We start from the raw sequence: 6,203 nt of genomic DNA on the forward strand, positions 1-6,203 counted from the left end.
CGTATTGTTTCTGTTTCTTTAGTTGCTTTTCTGGAGGAGAAACTAAGACCCGCACGTCTTACTAAGCCGCCATCTTCTCCGGAAGTCCTCTATGGTAGTTTTTTTTAACATATCACCTCCTCTGTATAGATTTGGAAGACATTCATATGTTGCCTTCAATTAAAGAGAACCTTTAACTTTTTCATCAACAAATTTCATCAATATATATTTGTACAGTTTCAAAATATAACTTGCCCTCAAAATGTAAATTATACCTGTTGAATAATGCCTGCTTGTTTGGGAATTAGTTATGTACTTCCTCTATTTTTGGGTAGTCACACCAATAACATGGAACCCGTAAATGAAAGAAATTTCAGAATTTTATCTTCTGGGTATTTCAGAGGAACCATACTGCAGCCCTTCCTCTTTGGGCTCTTCCTGTCCATGTACCTGGTCACCATCACTGGGAATCTGCTCATAATCCTGGCCACCATTTCTCACACCCACCTGCATACACCAATGTACTTCTTCCTCTCCAACCTGTCCTTTACTGACATCTGTTTATCCTCCACCATCATCCCAAAGATGCTGGTGAACATACAGTTGCAGAGGAGGGTCATAACCTATGCAGGCTGCCTCACCCATATGTCCTTTTTCATACTATTTGTAGGGTTGGGTGACATTCTCCTTACTGTGATGGCTTATGACCACTTTGTGGCCATCTGTTATCCCCTGCACTACACGGTTATCTTGGACTCCAGGCTCTGTGTCCTGCTGGTTCTGGGGTCCTGGATCATAATGGTCCTGAATGCTTTGTTACAAAGCTTACTGGTGTTGCAACTGTCCTTCTGTGCAACCTTGAAAATCCCCCACTTTTTCTGTGAATATAATCAGATGGTCCAACTTGCTTGTTCCGACAACTTCCTCAATGAGATAGTGATGTATTTTGCAGCTGCACTTCTTGGTGGAGGGCCATTCATTGGCATCATTTTCTGCTATTCTAAGACTTATTCCTCTACACGTGCACTCTCATCATCTCTGGGGAAGTATAAAGCGTTTACCTCCTATGCATCCTACCTCTCTGTGGTCTTCTTATTGTATGAGTATTGGTGTGTATGTGAGTTCTGTTTCTATGCCTAGTGCATATCTAAGTGCCCAAGCCTCAGTAATTTACACTGTGTTCACCCCCATGCTGAACCACTTCATCTACAGTTTTAGGAACAAAGACCTAAAAGGGGCTCTGAAGAGACTCCTCGTTGGAAAAGCATAAAATGTTCATTGGTCCTGGGGCTGAAAAAGTGCAGTGATTGAAGGGCTCAAACCCTGAGTGACTAAAGTTATACTTTGAAATTTCATGCCAGTTAAACATATCATACAGCTATGACATTACATATGTTGAAGAAAAGATTAAATTATGCATGCTATTACTAAAGGAGAGAATTGCTGTTGATGGTTTTCATCAACTCATAAAGTAAGAAATCTTGGTTTTGATGTGCAAGATATTATGCACTGGGGTGAAGGACTGGGTTGCATGTTCTGTATTAGTAATGGGAAATAAATAAGATTATTGTCATTCCTCTAAAGTAAATAGCTGAAATTTCTCTAATTTTGCCAGAAATATTAATTTAACAAAAATTAAACTGTGCATTTAAATACAGCACAATCTACTGACTGATACTTCCTTCCATCTTTTATATATTTAATGTTCAAAACTCTGTTCAGTCTTCATGGTGACATGATGATTTACTCAAGAGCTTGGAACCCAGCCTAATGGTTCCTCTAGGAATGGAGAGTTGTGAATAAGGTCCAAGTTAATCCTAAATACAGATTCATGTTCATTCAACATCTACTATTTAACCCAGATGGAATCTCATAGGCAGTTACATTTTTTTTTTTGCATGGACAGACCCGGGAATCGAACCCAGGTCTCTGGCATGGCCGAAGAGAATTCTGCCTGCTGAGCATCTGTGGCCTGCCCAAGCTGTCACTTTTTAACATGTTGTTCTGAAATCAATTGGAATAGCAGTGTGATCATAAATACTGTCTTCAAATATCTGAAGGAATCAGTGATGTGAATAGCAGTTGATTTTTCTATCTGCCATTTTGCTTACACTGATTATTTTCATGATTTGCATCTAATCATTGAATTAGGAAATCTTGGTATCTATGCTTTATTATGCATATACATTGGGATGCGTGCTAGACATTATGTGCTAGATTATGTGAATGGATAATAAATATGACTCTTTCCATTCCTCTAAACAAGTATCTTCCCTTTCTCTATATTCCTCAAGAACTTTAAAGGGCACTTACTTGAAATATTTTTGCATTTTTTCTTTCTTCCAACTTTTATCACTTATATATTCAAAACTCGCTTCAATCTTCATGAACAGATTAAGACTTATGTAAGTGCTTGAAATTATTCCCAAAATACTCTCTAAAATAGAGTGTATTGATTCAGGGCCATGAGGTATTCTTGCATAAACATGCATTTCCCTCCAACCTCTCCTGCTTTCTTGAAAGGGAACCTCAGCAGTAGTCAGTTTTTAATACTCTTATCTGAAATAAACTTGAATAACCGGGTGGTTATGCATGTTTTCTTCAAGTGTCTTATGGAATGACCAATAATCAGAAGCAGCTGATTATTCTTAATGTCCTCAGTTCTTTTCACATTGTTTATTGCCTATTGTTTCATCTAGTAATTGCTTCATAACAAACTGTCTCAAAAGTAAGTGTTTTATGGGCTGGCCATGGTGTCTCAGCAGACAGAGTTTTCACATGCCATGCCAGAGACCCGGGTTCAATTCTTGGGGTATGATCATGTAAAAAAAAAATAAAACTCAAAACAAAAAGCAAATAGTTTATGAGAATGTTTTATTACTGCAGCCATCTCTGTGTTGTGGAGATATTTTGATCACTGCAATCATTGCAGTGGAGTCAGCGTTTTGTCAGCTATGAAGGATCGGCTGGTCCTGGCTGTGCCCCTCACATATTGGAATTAGGTGGTAATAGGTCTATCTAGGGTGCACTTGACAGTGGTGATTCCTACACATTTCTCTCACCTACAACAGGCAAGCCTGGGGTTGTTAACATGGCTGAGGTAGAGACCCAAAGGAGAGCTGCAGAAACTGAGAAGCTCTTGATGCAAAACTGTTTCTTCCACATTATTCTTTTGGTCAAAGAAAGTTAATCACTTTAAGCTTAACTAGAATCAAAGGTGCATAAACAGGCTCTATCTCTCAATAGGGGAACTGCACAGTCTAATGGAAAACACATGGAGTTAGAGTGAGGTGGGAAAATGGGCCATTTCTGCTAACAGTCTATCTCTAGAAAGAATTTCAATTCAATTCAATAATCTACATTGGGCTCTTTCAAAACCCAATCCTTGAATGCTGACACTTTCCAATTTTACCTAAGTGGCATTGCAAAATTCTTGGAGAACAGGGTGAAAGTCAACCTATATTTTAGAGCAGTTATGGAATTTCTACTCTAGATCACCATGGCTTCCTCAAATATAAATATTCCTTCGTGCCCCTCATCTCCTGATCAGCATTTTTATGCTAAGTAGAAATAAACCTTTTTTCTTCTCATGTCTCCCCAAATGCAGGAACATCTTGCCTGACTTGATGACCAAGGAGAGCCCAGGAAGTGCTGTGTGGATGGCAGGTTTTACCTGCAGTGTCTCCAGAGACACATTGATGAACAGGTTATGGATGAGGCAGAAAAATGGAAAATTCTCCAATGGTTAAACCTGGAGGATTCCATTGGTTTCAGTCCTGTTCATTTTCTCAGCCACATGCTGTTCACACTTGCTACACTCAATCTGAATTTCTGGGGTTCTCTAATTCAAGAGTTGGGGCTCTCCTTTCCTAGATTTTACCTTTGTTTGCCTTGCCACCCTCATACTTATGCCCTTTACTATTGTTTTACCATTTTCTAAAATAAAAATGCAACCCAATTATCCAGAATTGATAGATGGATAAACAAGATGTGGCTTATACATACAATGGAATAATACTGATTCATAAAAAAGAATGGAGTTGTAATTTATACTGCAACATTGATAAACCTTAAGATATCATGCTAGTGAAATGAATCAGACACATGCAAAAAGCCAAATATTATAAAAACTAGCATCTATGGAACACATAGAGTAAGCAAATTCATTGAGATAGGTAACAGGTTACAGAGCACCATGTAACAGGTGCTAGGGGATTGAGAGACATTGCTTAATGGCTGCTTAATGATTCCATTTGAAGGGCTGGAAAGTTTAAGTATAGAATGTTAGTTATGGTAATCAAATATACTCAATGTAATTATTGCCAGTGAATCACACATTTGAAAGTCATAAGTTTATGAAATATTGAGCTTTATGAATGAATTTATTTTATGCAATGAATTTAAGCAATGACATTTATTTCATTTATGCATTGATTATATTATGCATTCATTTATGCAATGAACTTATTTTAAATTTTTTAAGTATTTTTTATGTTTTCCAATTTAAATGTATAGAAATAACAGTATATCCATTAAGTAAATTAAGCACCATTCAATGATATGGGAGTACAATTAAATGAGACATCCCATATAAGTTAGTAGAAACATGCCTTGGTGCATAAAAGTTCTAAATGTATTTCTTGTCATTAATAAATATTTTATAAATGAGGGATATTACATTCCTAAGTGTTTTAGCAAAACCTCATTAAGCAAAAGAATGCAGAATCCATGTTTTTTTGTCAAATAAACAGTTATGCACTTGTTGGAAAGGACAATAAGAAATCCTGGAGACAACAACAGGTTTTGTATTCTCCCCCAGAGTCAGTGATTCAGTGTTTAGAAGATCCAGTGGATCCAGTAAAGATAGATTCCCCAGCCTAAGACCTTGGATAAACATTATTTGAAGGATTGGATAGGCTTTTATTTAGGTGGTTAGATCGAAGGAAGAAAAATGAGCTCATAAGGATGAATCATAAAACTGGATTCATCTCAAAACCTGGTCTCTGGGGAACAGACAATCAGCTAGTGAAATTTTTTCTCTTCAGACTACTTTAGCAAGGAAATATAATGGATCAGCGATTGGAGTAACAAGAGACAATTGTGCCTAAAAAACCGCTATTTCATGAATATCTCTTCTGTGACTGTCCCTAATTTTATGCAAACTCAGGCTACATGGCACATGGTTTTAATATTTGGGGTTTTAATGTTGGTTGGCAGATGGATACCTGATTTCATCCTGCTGTCTTTTGTCTTGGGACAGAGCTTCAGTTTCTTTTACCAAGCACCCAGGGAAGAATTGAACTTCCACCTGGAGACCTTCTTTATGAAGACAGTATGTAGGTTAGTTGGAGAGGCAAGTGGATACTGCAGGATGGGGTCAGATTGAATGGAAACTGAGAGCTTTTATCTGAGGTCATCTGACTGTACATTGAGTCTTGCCCTTGACCAAAAGTTCCCCTTCCTTGCTTCCTTGTTTGCTTAAATTATGACTGCATTTAATATTTTTGATATTTTTATAAAGGAGGATTCCTCTGAATTCAACAATGCAAGAATTCATTGTTAACATATAGTATTAGGAATGAAAGCCAAATTAGAATAATATATATAATATATATGAGGGTTAAAGTGAATCTAGAAAAGCAGAAAATCTGATCAAGGAGATATGTAGTTAAGGCAAGTGGGAAAAATCAGAGAATTAATATGGGCTGTAAGGTGAGGGCATTTCTTTTTTATTTTGAAGGTAAGATGTATTTGAGTATGTGCGTGTATGGATGGGAAAGTTCCAGTCCAATGCAGGTAGATAAAGTGCTGAAACATCAGTACATGAGATATACTTTATCACATTGATTATTTATATGAAATATGAAAAATTTTACCTTTTGGAAAAGGGTATACTAAAACCTTTTCTTGACAATTATTCCTTCATTGGTGGGGTTAAATATTGTTGGTTTATTAGCTATTCACTTTCTCCTTTGCAAATTGTTCAGATGTTTTATTGATGTATACTTGGGTCTGAGTGTTTTATTCTATTTTTATTACATTATTTCAAAAAATGAACTGCAGATTTTCCACCAATTTTGTTATTCTCAAATTAGTTCTTTTATGTCTGTATAGATGTCATTGAGGTGGAATGTTACAAAGATAATAAACTTTGTGTGGATCTGCCTATCAGTCCTACATGTCGTGTTTTTCCCATTGCTTTACGAACTAAGAAACTTCTGTTT

At 36.7% G+C, this 6,203-nt stretch overlaps 1 pseudogene; it reads left to right on the forward strand.

The window, feature by feature from the left end:
- Nucleotides 1–340: 340 nt before the first annotated feature.
- LOC143649226 (olfactory receptor 7A10-like) lies at nt 341–1,249 on the forward strand (annotated as a pseudogene).
- Nucleotides 1,250–6,203: the final 4,954 nt, after the last annotated feature.

Source organism: Tamandua tetradactyla, chromosome 11, assembly GCF_023851605.1.
Source record: "Tamandua tetradactyla isolate mTamTet1 chromosome 11, mTamTet1.pri, whole genome shotgun sequence".
NCBI lineage: Eukaryota > Metazoa > Chordata > Mammalia > Pilosa > Myrmecophagidae > Tamandua > Tamandua tetradactyla.